This window comes from Lissotriton vulgaris, chromosome 9 (genome assembly GCF_964263255.1).
Source record: "Lissotriton vulgaris chromosome 9, aLisVul1.2, whole genome shotgun sequence".
In the NCBI taxonomy this organism is placed as follows: Eukaryota; Metazoa; Chordata; class Amphibia; order Caudata; family Salamandridae; genus Lissotriton; species Lissotriton vulgaris.
This window is the reverse complement of record NC_141697.1, coordinates 1,164,619,555-1,164,637,635: the sequence shown is the minus strand read 5'-3', so window position 1 is coordinate 1,164,637,635 and position 18,081 is coordinate 1,164,619,555. Positions and strand designations below refer to the sequence as shown.

At 46.9% G+C, this 18,081-nt stretch overlaps 1 protein-coding gene across 1 annotated transcript in view; it reads right to left on the bottom strand.

Annotated features, from left to right (window-relative positions):
- The window catches only part of ITPR1 (inositol 1,4,5-trisphosphate receptor type 1), a 1,666,678-nt gene that overhangs the window by 511,522 nt on the left and 1,137,075 nt on the right, over positions 1-18,081 (bottom strand). The gene's annotated exons all lie outside the window — the stretch shown is intronic.

Genomic DNA, 18,081 nt, shown 5'->3' with positions numbered 1-18,081 from the left:
ACGTTCAGAACTCCGACCAGATGATTTGCCAGATGATTTGCCATCAGACAAATCTGATGATACTGAACCCAGGACCAAAGACGCAGAGCCTCTCTGCAGAGACACTGCAACCCTACTCCTCCCTGCTTGTTCACATACCACATCGCGGTGGTATTGTCCGTCAGGACATGAACCGACCGCCCGCGAAGGGAAGGGAGAAAGGCCTTGAGCGCCAGACGTATCGCCCGCAATTCCAGAAGGTTGATGTGAAGCAACCTTCCGTCTGGAGACCAAAGACCCTTGATCTCCAGATCCTCCAGATGAGCACCCCACCCTAGAGAGGACGCATCCGTTATCACTGTGGCCACAGCTGGATGAAGTTGAAACGGCTTTCCTTGAGACAGATTGCCCTCCACACTCCACCAAGATAGATCCGCTGCAGTTTCTCTGGAGATCCTGACAGACTCCCTGAGATCTCCGTTGTGTTGATACCACTGCCTGCGGAGGCACCACTGGAGTGCCCTCATATGCCAGCGTGAATGGTTGACCAACAGAATGCATGAAGCCATCAGACCGAGCAGACGAACGACCTTCAGGACTGGAACAACCGCCCCATTGCGAAATAAAGGAAACATTTCCTGTATGTCGCAAATCCTTTGAGGTGGAGGGAATGCCCGACATACAGTAGTATTCAGTACTGCACCTATGAACAGGTTGCGCTGGGAGGGCACCAGGTGAGATTTGGGTACATTTATTGGAAAACCCAACCTGTACAACAACTGAGTTGTGACTTGCAGATGATGGAGCACTTTCTCTGGAGATTCCGCTTTGATCAGTCAATCGTCCAGATAAGGGAATACCGGAACCCCTGACCTTCTGAGATGTGCAGCCACCACTGCCATCACCTTGGTGAAGACTCGAGGCGTAGTAGTAAGACCAAACAGAAGGACCGCAAACTGGTAGTGCTGCGACCCCGCTGTAAAACGGAGATACTTCCTGTGCGACTTCAGAATGGGGATGTGGAAATACACATCCTGCAAGTCGATCGACACCATCCAATCTTCTTCCAGCAGCGCTTGAAGAACCTACGAAAGGGTGAGCATCTTGAACTTCTCCTGCTTCAGGTAAAGGTTCAAGATCCTGAGATCCAGGATTGGACGAAGTCTGCCATCCTTCTTGGGGATCAGGAAATACCAGGAGTAGCATCCCTGACCCCTCTCCTGCTCTGGACCACCTCTATCGCACCCTTTCTGAATAGAGTTAGGACTTCTTCCTGCCAGAGCAGTAGGTGGACCTCCGCACAAAAATCTTGGCAAGGAGGGTAATTGGGGGGAAATTCCCGAAAGGGAAGAGCATTCCCACTCCCCACGAGATTGAGAACTAAAGATCCGATGTAATCAATTTCCAATCTCATAGAAAATGGGTAAGCCGGCCCCCTACTGGGCCTACATGATCCGGAATGGCGGATCTAGGCCTGTTTTGCTGTGGTGGCAGGGGGTTGGGAAGAGGTGGAGGAGGAAGAGGAGGAGGCTTGACGACCCCCTAGGACGAGTTCTTTGCCTGCCTCTGTACGACTTGTACAGCGTATTTTGCTGCTGCTGCTGCTGTGGCTGTCTGTAGGTCCGAAACGAAGACCTGCCAAAACCGCGTAACCTCTTCACCGCAGCACCTCTGGACTGTAGGTCCAAAGATCTCGCTGTCGCTCTGCTGTCCTTGAACCTTTCTAAAGCGGCATCAGCCTGCTTTCCAAACAATTCTGACCCATCAAAGGGCAAATCCATAAAGGCATCTTGGACATCCGCAGAGAATTCCGAGGATTTAAGCCATGCCGCTTTTCTCGTGACCACTGCTGAACCCATCACTCTTGCCACAGAGTCAGCAGTGTCCAGACCACTCTGGATGACCTGTCTAGCGGCAGCCTGAGTGTCAACAATAACCTCCTGAAAATCCTTCCTATCCCCATGAGGAAGCTTTGGAACCAGCTGTTTAACTGTATATTATGTTATGTTAACATTTTATTAAGCGCACAGCTGCCCCAGCAAAGAGGCGTCCCGGCGCTGTTGGGCTCATTATACAGATTACACAGAGAGCTGACCACAGAAATCACAAACCCTAGGACAGTGGAAAAAGAAAGGTCTTGATAGCTTTGCAAAAAGTAAGTGTGTCCTCAATGCCGCAGATGGAGGGTGGCAAGGAATGCCACAATTTTTCTGCTAGGAGCCGAAAGGAGCGGCCTCCGGCACGACAGAGTTTCGTCCTAGGTACAATCGCCAGATGTTGTCCCAGTGACCGCAAACTGCGTTGGGGAGTGTATGGGGTAGGAGAGGCCGCAGCAGCACAGGGCTATTGCATTTCAAGATTTTAAACGCCACACAAAGTGCTTTAAACTGGATCCGTGCGCCAATCGGAAGCCAGTGTAGGCCTCTAATGGTGGCTCTGGCAGAGCATCTACGAGGAAGTCCGACCAGTGCTCTGGCTGCCGAGTTTTGGACTCGTTGGAGTTGCAAGACTTCGGCTTTATTAGCGCCCATAAGCAGCACACTCGGATAGTCCAGGCGCGATAATATCGTAGCCTGGACAATGAGCTGCCGAACTGGCACATTAAAGAACTTCAGGATGGATATAGCGTCCCATAAGACAAGTAGCATTAGTCGATTTGAGCACCATGCTTGCTGAGGAAAATACTTTTTTACAGCCTGGTCCTGCTTCTTTGATTCCTTATCCCCTGGAACCTGTGGAAAAGCGCCCCGCAGATTTTTTCGAGCAGGCCGCCTGCACAACCAAGCTCTCTGGTAAGGGGTGTGTGGATAGAAAGTCCGGATCACAAGGCACCACCCTGTACCTTCTTGCAACCGCCCTTGAAACAGCAGGGGCCGTTAGCGGTCTTTTCCAAACCTCATATATAGCCTACGCCAAAGCATCATTAAAAGGGAGTATAGGCTCGACCACAGAGGTAGGCGAATGAAGGACTTCAGTCAGTATATTAGCTTTATACTCTGCAGTAGGAAGTGTTAAATTCAACAAGTCTGCAGCCTTCCTTATAACCACGTGATAAGTTATCACATCCTTAGAAGGGGAGTCAGAGACAGAGGTCAAATCCCAATCAGGGAACAGTTCAAGACCACTAGCCTCTCAGATCATCGAAAAGATCTTCTGAATCCTGCAGCTCACCCTCTTCCATTTCTGCTTCAAGATACCTCTGCTCTTCCAGAAGTCTCTGTGCCTCACGCCTAGACCTCTCCTTCATAAACAAAGTCGGCGGATCTGGAATCGACTCAGTCGGAGCAGTCGCCGGCATCGAGCCCGAAGCCGGAGGACCAGACCGCTGAACAAAAGTTCGGATCTGATTCGGCATCGGCGCCGAGGGAGTTGGTGTCGATGGTCTTGGCGTCAAAGGCTTCGGCGGCGCCGAGAAAAGCCAAGGCGGCGTCGGAGCGGGCATAAATAGCATAAAAGGCGCAGGAGCGTAAGTCTGGGGGATACCCAGATTGTATGCTAATGGACCCGTGGGACCAACCGGTGCACCAGAGGGGTACATAGCTCTTGAATATACTCCATACATGGCATTCAGGAACTGAGTAGGGTCCTGACCTGGAGAGGGAAAAGCTGGATACGAGCCCACAGGCTGCTCTCGAGGGAGCGGAGTCTTCTCGACTTCGACCTCCACCTCAAGCTGACTCTCCGGGGTCGACGAACTCGCAGGCAACAGAGCCTCTTCTTCTCCTCCATCTTCATCATCTCCCTCAACCTCCTGGTCAGAAGAATGAGTCGAAGCCGGAGAAGGATTGGACATCGGCTTCGGAGAATGAACAGGGTAATTCACAGGCGAAGCCTCGCCATCAGGGACTTGAACCTCCGGAGTCGGAGCCTCCACATCCATGCGAAGCAACTTCACCTGCGACTTCGGTCTCGAGTCCTTCTCAGAGTGATGTCGAGACTCATTAGATCTTCTGGTGCTTCTTCCTCGATGACTTCAAAGCATGCACCGAAGACTACCTCAAACGTGACTTTGAGAGACCTCGAACGACGAGTCTGTGACCTCGACCTCTTCTTGCCCTTTTTGCTCTTCAACTTTGCAACAAGGAGTTTCGCCTCCCTCTCATGAAGAGCCTTAGGATTCATTTTTTTACAGGAACAATCCTAGACGTCATGGTCCGAACTCAAGCACCAAACGCAGCACTCGTGCGGATCCGTAATAGACATGGTCTTGCCGCACTCTCCGCAGGGCTTAAATCCAGTCTTCTTCGTGGACATCTCGACACAAAGAAGCAAAGGCAAACCAAAATGAAAAACAGTAACAAAGTTACCACAGCTACAGAGGATCCCAAGAAACCGTTAGCGTGGACGATGCGGAAAAAAGGGAACTGACGTCATCACGCCGGCGTAGACCTATTATGGAGAATGTGACATCAGCGGAGTCGCGTGCGGTGTCGTGCCTCTGTGACGTTGCCCATGTCGGCACGAAGCTACAAAAAGAATTTCCGAATGTTGCTGATGCAAGGGGATATTCACAAGGTGAGGAATCCACTGGCAGATGTATCCATCAGAAAAAACCTGCATACACACAACCTCGAGGCATACATATGCCTGTGAATCGATGTCCTCAGGACGTAAAGCATTTTGAGAATGACATTTAGCCATCTGTTCGAGCGCATGTAACGCAGTTCTGCCAAGTTTCCCAGGTCCACCAGTGATCTTCTGCTCAAGTTCTTTATGTGGATTCTGGGACTTTGTCTTGTTTGTTCATTATCAAACAGAACTACAAGTCCCAGAAAAAAAAACGTCGGCTATGGTTAAGGTCACCGAGCTCTCTGGTTTCCAAGGACTATAGCCCAGCAGCTCAGTTCCAATTGTTCCTATGTATTCTGGGACTAGCAGGTTTGGTATTCAAATATGAATAACAAGACCAGTCTCAAAATACAATGCAAAACGCTAGACTGGACGAGCTACTCAAGCAAGCACATGAGAAACCAGAGAGCTCTGCAATCAGCAGATGTCTCTAGGTCCTCATGTCCCAGTTAATGGCATTCACCTCCGTCCACCAAAATCCGTGTTGCAAACTGTCCTGCTACGCCCACCAGTCTTAGATAAAAACCAAGATGCCAAAGGGGTTCTCATTTGCAATGGCTGCTGTTCAAGACACAAGACTGCTCTTGGGGAAGGTCTCAACAGTTACTAGACTTTAGCTCAAGTCAGAGTCCATACTCAACGTCTGACCTCGCTCTTTATCACAGGAGACAGATATATAGAGGCAGAGTGCAGGTAAGCTAAAAACCCATTGGGAACAAAAAACAAACCTTAATGAATGGAAGGCCTAACCTAGAACCAGGCTATTGCAACAACAGATGTCAGACACTTAACTATTCCCTCCAAAAGCCAACAGAAAGCAAACACACAGCTCTTGCATTAAGTCAACATTGAGGGAGAGGTCAAGCATTTAAGACTCCTATTCCCTTTAAATACTTGCATGGATCTCCAGATCTACCAGTAATACTTTCTTTTTTTGCAGGATGATAGAAACAGAACTTAAGTTAACAAATACAACATACAGGAGACTCTTGAACATCCCATATATGAACAACCCTCATCTGCCTTCCCTTTAAATGGATGTCTGACAGTTCCATGCTGGAGTCAGTCAGGACTCTTCAAGGTGGGCCAGATCAGCACAAGCAAAACTACCTCAACTCGACAATAGTACTGTTAAACTACGTCCTTTTTAACACCTGCCAGGAGCATCTGGAATTATGAAGAAAATTGAGACTATCCTAAATTGGCTGGATATAGTAGATCAAAAACTCCAACACATTTCCTTCTGCAAGTCACTGTTCACAATGCCAAGGGCTGCCTAAAAATTTGATATCAGAAAAGCATCATGTGCAGCCAGATTTGGAGCAAGGGTTGACCTGATGAGCTAGACCGCTAAGAAACTGATTGGTATCAGAGGCTGCCACTCCCTTTGTTTGCCATTTCTGGATGATGAGGGTCACTTTTGAGGGGGCTTGGTTCTTGAAATAAGAAATAGAATATATAGTGAAGTGAGCCCTAGTTGAGGCTAAATCATCTCCAAATCTTCAAGGTAACCTTGAACTCCTCATGCTAAAATCTGCAACACACCTGCTGCTCTATTTCAAAACTCTAAGGGAATGGTTTCTAGAGTTTGAATCATCTGTCGAGCAATTGGCAACTCTGTAACACACGTGTACTCTGTACTCGGTACATGAACGGCGCATCATGCTTTGAAGACCATTACTTCCAGAGTATTTCGTCAACCGTAAGCAAAGCTTATCAGAATTTTCCGGACCACTCCCTCAGTGTTAACCGAAATATAATTAGCACAAAAAAAGTATGGCATCCATGGTATCTGCTGCACCGTCCACTGCAAGGAAGAAAGACCAGGTGAGTGGAAGTGGAGCCAAGAGTAGTGCATATATGCCTACCTTAAGGGTGCAGTGGGAGGACAAATACTGGATGCAACATTATAAGACCGTATTTCGTACACGAATGGCTTTATTGGGCTCCAGATCTGAGGGTTAGTATGGAGCAGTATTCGAATAATGTCCAAAGTGGGCAATGGATAAGAAGACAAAGTAAACAGGGCTTTTTTCGGACCACTCAAAAAAAAGCCAGGAGTTAAGGTTCTGGTGCTTAACTGGTGATGGTGGTTGCAGGTGGTAAGAGCCAGCACTCCTACTTCGAGACTGAAGTTTTTATCATCAGACTGGCAGAAAACAAGGCAGAAAGGGGAGGAGAAATGGAGAAAATAGGAAAAGTTTGATAATGGGAGAGAAAAACACGAAGGGCCCCTGAAGGTCTTTTTAGCCACGCTGCTGTATTGCCAGGGAAGGGTGCATGAAAAGGCCCGTATAGGACGCTGAAGGGCCGAGCAGCAGTCCTGCTAAAAATAGAGCGCTCTTTGGAAACCTTTAGGGACACAAAAGTTAAAAGGCCCCACGCTACAGTGCTGGGAACACTTTGGACCAACGTGCTATTCACTGAGTTGACAGCCGAAGGGGTCTCCTCTCCAGGCTTCCTGCATTAGATACAGATACCGAAGGGGTTTGTGTACTGTTTAAAGGGACTGTAAAACCTCTTTGGTTGATCCACAGTTCGACACCACCTGCATGCGGTAAGCCCGGCTTCAATGCGCAGGATAGTGAGGCTGGGGTCCCCCTCCCCGAGCCTGGGTCACACAGTAGCAAACAAAGCACCGAGCATCCACGGACCTCTGAGAGGATGCAGCTGACAGTAGGAGTGAAGGCAGGACATCTCCGGCAGGGAGGGGGCGAGAGGAAGAGAGCCGGAATGGAAGAGGAGAAACCATAGCAACATCTCCATCTTCCAAGCCCTCGCCACCCACCTGCTGTCAGCAGTGACGCACTTTGCAGCATGCCGTCTCCTGCGGCCCTGGAAGGTGAGCAAGCCCGAGAGCTCATTAAAACAACCCCCAGCCGCTGTGTCTGCCCGCAGCCCCCCCGCCCGTGTCTGCCTGCAGCGCCGCGGCCAGCGCTTATAAATAGACGTTACGTAACAGCGCTTTGTTGATTCCGGCACTCCAGAGGAGAAGGACAAGTGGAACCTGACCTTGTTTTTCTCTATACACTGCGTCGAAGTCGAGCGAACTTAAGGTGTACCTCACATCGGGGTGTCGTGTACCTCTGCAGTGCGGGAGCTGCCCCCTGGCCCGGGTTGCAGCCAGGGATGTGAGTGCCCGAATGCTGGCAGGAGTCTAATGCAAGAAGGGTATGCTATGGGTATTTCTACAAGGCGTACCACCCTACTACGAGTTAGCGCCTACACAGAAAGGTAGAAGTTAGTTTGTTGACACTACATATTAGTTCTGCTGTCATTAGGTAAGCACGCATACATTGTGGGTTTGCCAAAAACATACAGGGCTTGGCACCCGCCCATTGCTTACCTGTGGTGGGCTTGCACGTCACTCACTTATTGGCCCGCCTCTTGTTCGTGGCCCAGCTGGCCTGGAGCAAAGCCTCTTTACCATCTTTTGACTGACAGGCTTCCATCCTTATGCTGCTTGCATTTTAATCACTACTTCTCTTAAGCACTCCATGAAAGTCAGTGCTTTAAATGGACATGTGCAATCTTAGTGAGTACCTGCACTTCTTTCATTTGTAAGGGAAAGTGCCTGCACTTCGTAGCAGCCTGCTGTACAATTAATGGAAGAGTACCAGCACTTCTTAGGGACTAACAGGTACTCTAAATAGTGAGTACTAACACTATCTTCGTTTAAAACACTAATTGAAGTGCATGTGTTTTCAAGCCATCTCCTGCGAGCACTTCTCTCTTTCTGCATTCCATGTTCTGTCACCCGTGTGCTTCTCCCTGCTCCCTCAATGCTGCACTTGTGTACGTCCCCACATTGCTTTCTCGCCTGTGCGCTTCTCTCCACCTGGCCCATGTTGCTCTCACCAATTGCTTCTACACCACTGCCCTATGTGTTGCTTCCTCATTCCCGCACACCTCACCCTAGCCCGTTGCTTCTCCTCCTCACCCTTGCCTTATGTATTTGTTCCCTCTTCTACCGCGTTGCTTTCCCTCCCACCATAGCCCTACGTGCTGTTCCCACTTTGTGTTGCTCCCCCACCAGCGAAATAAAAAAAAAGTCAAAAAAACACTTTCACACTACTTAAAGTTATAATAGATCCACTGTTAAAGAAATGGTTTGCATCATTTTGTAGGCATGTATAGTTTGCACATCTACAAAATGACCCAAAGGTGAGACCCATTGGCTTTGCCAAAAAGGATGCCCACAGCACATACCCTGCAAACTATGTGAAGTTCTCGGTCCATTCAAATCAGCGTATTGTGTACTCTTAAGAGGCATTTCACCTTTACTCTCATCAATTCAAGGCTAATCACTGGCCCAGAGAAGCTGGAGAGCCACTGCAAATTAGCCTCCAGGAACTTCAGAAAGGGAACGGTACCTGCTCTCTTTTGTACCCAGAACAAAGAAGTGGACTCCAAAATTTAGGATGCTGGCCTCCTGTGTAGTGACAGGAGACACTAAGCTGTAAGAGTCCTTTACCTGAATGTACCCAGTTGAGCAGAAGCAACTGGACCTATACTGGACCCTACTGCTGGCTGCCACCTGACACCCTGTGAACCTGCAAATGCCTTCCCTAACATCCTGGGGGCTTTAGAAGTGTGCATCTGTGGCGGATTGGGACTTAAATGGCTAAAGTCAGAAGGTATGAACCTAGCTGGTGTTTATCTGACACGCGCTTCATTGCTGTTAACCTCAAATTGTGCCTAGGTGCCGCTCTCCAACACACAATAACCTTCACTGGCGCTTTTTGACACTATTCCTACTTAAAAGTAAAACACATCAGATCTCTGGTTGCCCTCCCGGATTTTGGTCATTAAATTTGACTTTTTTTCTAATTTGGTCAGATTTTTATTGTTTTGAGTTGAAATGGCCCTTTTTGCAGGGTTACCCCAAGCATTCTGATTTCCTCCTCTGTTTTTTACTTTGTTTTGCTGGCTTTAGGACTGAGCACTTCACCACTGCTGACCAGTACTAAAGTGCATCTGATCTTATATAAAATGTGATGAAAATTGGTTTATCCATGATTGGTAAATTTGGTTCACTTATAAGTCCCTAGTAAAGTGGTATACCATATACCCAGGGCCTGGAAACAAAATGCTACTTGTTGGCCAGCAGCAGTGATTGTGCCACCCACTGAAGTAGCTATTCAAACCAGACTCAGGCCTGCCACTGCAGGGCCTGTGGGTGCAGTTTACTGCTACCTCGACTTGGCATTTCCAAGTACTTGCCAAGCCTTAAACTCCTCTTTTATTAAATGCAGGTCACCCGCTATGTTAAGCCCTAAAGAACCCCAAGGGCAGGGTGCTGTGTAAGTTAAAGGCATTACATGTTCCTTTTTTGTTTTAAAAGTCCTGGTGGTGAGAACCACCCAAGTTCATTACACTACTGAGGCCTGCTCCTCTCATGGGGTAACATTGTGATTTCCTTTCATACACTTTCTAAGTGTAATTCCTGATTGCAGAGGAGTGGATTCGTAATGGAAAATCCCCTTTAGTGGTACAGTTGGATCTAGTATTACTGATCTAGATATGCCACATTTAGAAAGTGGATATTTCTCTGCTCTTAGCTCTATGTGCTTTGCGCCTGTCTCCAGTACACATCCTGGGTGAGGCGACCACTACACTTTGTGCATTCCCTCTAGACAGCCACAAGTACAGGACACTTTGGTTCATCTGCATACGAATGGGTCTTCCTGGGCATGAAGGAGAGGGCAGGTGACATGTACACCTCAATAGGTAGTGGCCTGGCCTCACACAAAATACAGATTTACCCCCTACAGATAGGCTGGCAGACAAAGCTGGGCGGAAAGGAGACTTGTGCACTACAAAAGCTTTGTTTTGTAGTCACCTCCACTTCAAGGACACATTTGGGTCTAAGTAATGGGCCTATGACCTCCCTGCCCACCCGCTCCCACTAGTTCACTTTGGGGTCCTAAGGAGACTTTGCCAGGAAGAGGAACCGTGCTACGGGAGGGGCTGGCACTTTGCTAACTGCTTGCTGTGTTGGCCTGCTGATTGCTTGGCTACATGAGGGTCTGCCACTTTGCTATCTGCTCTGCTGTGTTGGCCTGTTGCCTCCGACTTTGGTGGCGAGAAGGACTGGACCTGTTCGACAAACTTTTGCAACCCAAGTAACTCCAAGGGCGTGTGGGCTTGCCCCTTGTTCAGGAAATCTCAGGGGCATCATAGATTTCATTTGTACAAATGACTGCTACTAGTCTCTACTAACACAGAGTCCGAATTTGCTTGACTTGCCCTGCCTAGGACTTCACAGAGTGTCGGCAGCCACTTTTGGGTATCTACACACATCAGTGCGGTGCACCAATCAAGAAGTGCTGTCTGCCTGGCAGAACACAGGCCATCGTGTTTAACAACTTTGCCGAAGTCCCAGGGCCCGAATGCAGTCCAGCGCGACCCAGCACATGCTGTATGCCTTAAGGAAAGATGGGCATCTGCCTTCTGTGATTCGAATCACTGCACTGGATCCAGCAATGGGAAGAAGGAAGTCCCGATCCAAAGGCAGACTGCTACACTGCAATACCCTGAGAAAGGTACTGTGCACTTCGGAACTTAGGGTGTCTCTGCCACCCACCAGGGCTCTAGTGGGAGGCCCTGAACGGAGCAAGTAGACCAGTCTCCTTATAACTTGTCATTGCATTTTAACTGTCATAACAGTAATCCACGGTGTGGATTACTGTTATTTCCTCAGCGTAACTGTAAAGAATCTACTGAAAACACAAGGGCTCTTTTAGCATTGTACATTCTTGTAGTACTCGTAACAGGAAATGCTTGAATTGGATTTTTATCGTGTTTTGAAGACTAAGATACTATTTTCATACCTCACAGTGGAGTCTTGTGGTGTTTCAACTGTTAATGTATCCACAAATGCACAATTGCTTTACATATTGAATCTTATGTTAAGCCTGACTGTGCCAAGCTACCAGAGGGTGAGCAACGGGCAGGTTTAAGTGCGACTGACTTAGCCGGACAAGAACAGCGGTCCCTACTTGGACAGGTTGCATTCCTCTTAACTAGAGACCCAATTTCTAATATTTTGCACCTGGACTTTACCATTTTGGTACTTCATAAGGACTTTACACAATGTTGTAAGTTACGCCTGTCTGCTCTGTGCTACACCTAGTAGGGGATTGGGAGAAAGTTAATTTAGTAACTCAGGGTGCACCCTCACAAGGGTTGTGATTGCTTGAGGTGCGTAGTCATCACACCCAAAAATAAATCTGATTTCTTACAATGTCCTTATACCTTTATCACTTGTAGTACTGTAGAAAGTATTTAAGACTTTAGATTTGACTTGAACGCTTTTATGGAGAAGGTACAGCGAATGTAATTTGGGGGAGTTTTTCCTACACAGTCCAGGTTCTTCGGCAGTTTATTAATTATATACACAAGCAGAGATACCCCACCAGCAGCAATGGATGTAGCCATCTTAGGGGTATCATTTCCAAAGCAGAGAACAAACTTCACAGCATCACAATTCTGCACAGCGACTAGTGTAGTATGCAGGTACAGCCCAACACACAAGTACATGCAACAGGAGCCACCAGCCCAGCAAGCATAACATTGATTTCTAGAAAACCAAACTTGCATGCTCCTTTGGAGAAAATACAACTAGACACAAAACCTCCTCAATCCGCCTCCCTGTCACCCTTCCTCCCTACCCACCCATCTATCATACCTCTCTCAGCCACTTTGTAGTGGACATTTATACATTTTCAAGACAGCTACCTCTTTTGTGAAGATTTTGATACAAACTATCCCAGTAGTGGGCACCTGCGCCCTAGAAGTTCGGAAATCATGGACTGCTTGAAACAAAGATTGAGACTAGCCAACCAATCCATTGGCCACATATTTGTAGATTCAAGAATATTACCTTTCAGATCCCAAGTGGAAGTAATGTGTGGTTATGTTGAGGACTAAAGAGGTTTATGGCAGCTGATCATTGAGGAAACAGCAAAAAAATCAAAAGCAAGTTTGACAGCAAAAGTTCTTGCACCATTCTGTTCTGAAGTATGTGAGATATAAGCCCCCTACTTGGTTTTGTGGCTGGATTTTGTGCGTCTTTGTGTTGTAGGGAGATGTGGTAGTACATGACAGTGCAGTGCCGACTTAAGTATTTTGGGAGTTCTGGGCAAGACAAATATTCCAGTCCACGTTCGGAGCAACAGTGACTTTCTATCCATCTTCAGCCAATTCAAGCATTTCAATACATAAAATAAATGCTGAAATATGCATTTATCAGGATAAGATCAGGTAGGGAAAGAGATGAAAGAGCAAGCTGAGAATGAATCTTTTATGAGGAGGGCACTCGTCAACTACCCACTTTTCCTATGTCACAACGCCTGATGGTGCCTGAAGCCATCAGGTAGCTTATCATGGAGGTTCCATCTACAGGTGACATACGTATTAAAGTGGTCAAGTAAAGGCCCTGGCAGGACTTGAAGTGTAAGCAACCAAACTACCACGATCAACATGTAGACTTGATAATCCAGAATGTGATCAGTGTTGACTTTTGTCGAGTTTAAAAAGTGTCTTGTGAGCTTTACTAAGACAGAACAAGTACCTTGTGGGCATGAACCATGAATGCTTACCCTACAATTGCTCAGCATGTCTACAAAAAACAAAACCTATGGGAGAACACGCCCTACCTCTCCGCTTGCAGGTGCACACTGTACAACTACAGTGCATACAGCAGCAGTACACTTCCAATATGGAAGAGGAATATTGTGGTGAAAGGAGATGCACAACTAGCAAAAAAGGAAGGTTGTGTTAGGACCATAAAGTTTCCATACTCACCTGAAGGCCACATTTGAATGGTATGTCCAGCAGTGAAGCCCCCATCCGGCTTTTATGCCAGTTCTAGAAGCACCTCCTTTGTGCTATGTTCAGTTCTAGAGAACATCTTTGGGGCACTGTGCCAAATTCTGCATCATTTGGGACCACACAGTCCCAGTGGGAAAATTGTGATTTGACGCATTACTCCAACTAGATTCACAACACTCTTTCTATGTGGACCTTGTGGCTCAGAGGGAGATGAAGCAGTTTGGTTTATAAACAAATACATCTTATACAATTGCAGTACAGGCTTTAATCCCGCTTAGAACAGGGGGCACAGGCCTGAATTTGTGGCAATCAGGACAGAAAGGGACTGTCCAGGAAAGCTTTTGAGGCCAGCGCGAGCCCTCAGCACAAAATATGTGCTCCACAACAGAGCACAAGATGGTACATAGGCCTTTAACCAAGTCATGGTGTTATTTGGCAAAAAGGTGGAGGAAACACAGTGGGACCATAGGAAAGGAGACAATAGTGACTGGGTACAGGCTGGGTGGCTCTCAGCAGCAATCACCAGAGAGCCTGCTGTGTGGTCAGTCCATCAAGATCGTACCTACCTTAAATGTCCACTCATCAGCAGGAACTCCTTTAAAGCACCTCACCTGGGAATCCCAGCTTCCTCAGGCCTGTGAGCCTCCTAAGAGTCTGATTAGCAACTGTAAGTCCTCTTTCCGTCCACGGACTGGGTCCAGTGGTGTTGACTCTTTGCTAGGCAACTGCTTAACACTCTTCACGGCTGCACAGCCAATGAACCTCTCACAAGCACTTCCAGAGCCAGCCCTGTGATGGTGTGCCCAACCAAGTCAAGGAGACCACACGTTATCACTATCAACACAACAGATTTCCATCCGCCTCATTAATTGAGGAACTGGCTGACCTATTAGCCGGCCCTGCTCAGCACAATCACGGGACATACTACTTTAAAAATCGGTTACCGGTGTCAAACAATGTCCTAGGCCATTCTGAAGGTGTTAATCCATTATTTTGCCTACAGACTAGACGTGCTCGGTGACATGCAAAGATCGGCCAGCAGAGTTCGGTCGATCACAAAGTCAGAACTGCCTGTGGCCTCTATCTAGATTCACTCTGATAAGCACTGTTGATTACACTTTTATATTTTGTGTATTTTATGCTCTTGTTTTCATAGTATTAGAAATTTAATTTAGAGCTATTTGATGTGGATACATTATGGTTTTATGAACCTCAGGCTGAAATAAACCTACTTTCATACTATCAAATTGTGCCAAAGCACACTCTGGCAGTCACATTTTTACTCCAATAACAAAGGTACTGTGCACTTCGGAACTTAGGGTGTCTCTGCCACCCACCAGGGCTCTAGTGGGAGGCCCTGAACGGAGCAAGTAGACCAGTCTCCTTATAACTTGTCATTGCATTTTAACTGTCATAACAGTAATCCACGGTGTGGATTGCTGTTATTTCCTCAGCGTAACTGTAAAGAATCTACTGAAAACACAAGGGCTCTTTTAGCATTGTACATTCTTGTAGTACTCGTAACAGGAAATGCTTGAATTGGATTTTTATCGGGTTTTGAAGACTAAGATACTATTTTCATACCTCACAGTGGAGTCTTGTGGTGTTTCAACTGTTAATGTATCCACAAATGCACAATTGCTTTACATATTGAATCTTATGTTAAGCCTGACTGTGCCAAGCTACCAGAGGGTGAGCAACGGGCAGGTTTAAGTGCGACTGACTTAGCCGGACAAGAACAGCGGTCCCTACTTGGACAGGTTGCATTCCTCTTAACTAGAGACCCAATTTCTAATATTTTGCACCTGGACTTTACCATTTTGGTACTTCATAAGGACTTTACACAATGTTGTAAGTTACGCCTGTCTGCTCTGTGCTACACCTAGTAGGGGATTGGGAGAAAGTTAATTTAGTAACTCAGGGTGCACCCTCACAAGGGTTGTGATTGCTTGAGGTGCGTAGTCATCACACCCAAAAATAAATCTGATTTCTTACAATGTCCTTATACCTTTATCACTTGTAGTACTGTAGAAAGTATTTAAGACTTTAGATTTGACTTGAACGCTTTTATGGAGAAGGTACAGCGAATGTAATTTGGGGGAGTTTTTCCTACACAGTCCAGGTTCTTCGGCAGTTTATTAATTATATTATTAATAAACTATATTATTTTATGCTCTTGTTTTCATAGTATTAGAAATTTAATTTAGAGCTATTTGATGTGGATACATTATGGTTTTATGAACCTCAGGCTGAAATAAACCTACTTTCATACTATCAAATTGTGCCAAAGCACACTCTGGCAGTCACATTTTTACTCCAATAACAATGTGTCTGCTTGTGTGATGTCACCAGTATTAACAGTTTATTGAAGTTGACCGGTAAATAAGAAAACAAGTTACTTACCTGTAACTTCAGTTATCCAGTGTTGGCATCTTTCATAGATTCACATGCCTGAATCATTCCCCGTCGCTGAGGAGGGAGTCCGACGGTATATAAAAAAAGCAGTGCCAAAGGCAAATTACAGTAGTAGGCCCCGAGAGAAAGGCCTGAGGCCTAGATTGTAGTAGCCTATCTACCTCATTATGCTAAAAAAGACCAACGTTTTTGTTCCAACCAATCAGCTCATAGCACCCTCTAGAACCCTCTGCAGAGCCAGTTCTCCTCAGATTTTCGTTAGCACAAGTGGGAAATTAGTATCCCAAATTAGAAAACTGACTCTCCGGGGAGGAGGCTGGGTGCATGTGAATCTATTAAAGATACCAATACTGGATAACTGAAGTTACAGTTAAGTAACTTGTTTTCTTTCCAGTATTGGGGTATCTTTCATAGATTCACATGCCTTAATTAGAGTGGCAAGCAGTCTGCCCGGTAAGGGTCTGTTGCGGATGGTGAGAGACTTATACTGAAACACTCCCAATTTTGCCATTGTTAACTACCAACAAGTGTGAAACCAGTACACTTTTCATAGGCAAAAGAGGACTAGGAACAAAACAGTCATAGTGCATCATCATGGATATATAATATTACACCTTGTAAGTAGTAAAATTGAAACATGTCTTTATACACATGAAACGCAGTTTATCTCAGAGTAGTATATATTTAAATATTTATATAAACGTATTCCAAGTACACATTAAGGAACACGTTACCTGAAGATGTCTTCAAAAAAAATAGATGTCGTAAGACGGCTTGACCAACTGCCGCACCTGCTTGACTTGTCGATTGCCGGCAGTAATGTCTCGTAAACGTGTGGACATTCTTCCACGTCGCTGAAAGTCATGGTTCGCACTCCGACTCCACCCACCAGCGGGTGAACCCCAGGAGCATCACAGTAGATGCAGTCTTTGTAGCGTGTGCGCTATTTCAAAGATTCGTGTGTTTCAGCAAGGTTGCAGCACCAACTCTGGACACCGGTGTTTCGGAATTATTGTTCCTCATCAGCAGAGTGTAGGCTATTCAGGGGTTTGCTGTGCAAATAGCGCACACGCTGTAGGAGGGTGGATACCCGACTATGGTTGCCCCCAACTTTTTGCCTGGTGTTTTGCTGGTTTTCCGACTTAGTTGACCTGGGACCCTGCTATTCAGGACCCCAGGCCCACTGCTCTCTCTAAAATGGATTCCATGTACCTTAGGTGCATTTACCAATTGGTACTGGGCCACCTTATCAGACCCTGTAACTCGGGGCAAAGGTGTACCCAGGGCCTACCAGGGGCTGCAGCATGTATTATGCCACCCCTGGCTGGCCATCTAAATCTGACACAACTGGCTGCACGACAGCTGGGGCAAGGTGGTGTAATCACCCTTTGCTTTAGATATAGTATACCTATATCTAACCCTAAAATGGACACATAGATTCCTATCAGTCACTCCTATGGCAGGCCTTAACAATCCTGAAGGCAGAGTGTTTGGAATCATGTGAGATGGTGCTCTGGCATGAGCTGAGCCCGTTTGCAGCTTGCCGAACTAAGTCCTAATAGCTGTTCCATGATAACGCATACCATATACTCTTAAGTGCATTATAATCCTCGCGGTTACATGCCAACTCTGGTATCGCTTTATCAAAACATGTCGAGTAAGGTGTCATACGAATTGGAATACTAACCCCTCGCCAATTCTGGCGACGGGGTTAGCATTCCACCCTTCTAGAGGGACACGATATGTGTGTAACTGTGAACCCCCGGTTAAAGTTAACTCACGCCTCAGCATCACAAAATGGATGCTGCCACCACAGACAAGTCTGACCTCCTGCTGCTGGCAGTCCTTCCAGCGAGGAGAGCTTGGACAAAGGGTTTCCTGTCAGGGGCGGTGCTAGCACCATCCCAGACAGGGTTTTGTGTATCCTGGGTAGGCAGGGCTTTAGAGGAAGGTGACTGCAAGTGGCACCCTGGTGCTCACTATGCATAGGCCGGCTAGAACCAGTTCCAGGGGCACACCAGCCCCTGAGCTGGGGAAAGTCCTGGTCCCACCCATGGGCAGGACCTAGTCGCGTGCCAGCCCCTTTCCTTAGTATGAAGATAGGAGCGGGCCCCCTTCCCAAATTAGATAATTCCGAATCTTGATGACTTTCCACGAAAGAACTCTTGAAACTTTCAGAAGACTCTCCCTTGTGGCTAAGGAGTAGGCATCCTGCCCAGCAGGCACCACCTAGGCGCATCGCGGTTTGCTGTAAGTCTCTCCTCCGGATCAAGACTGCCCAGC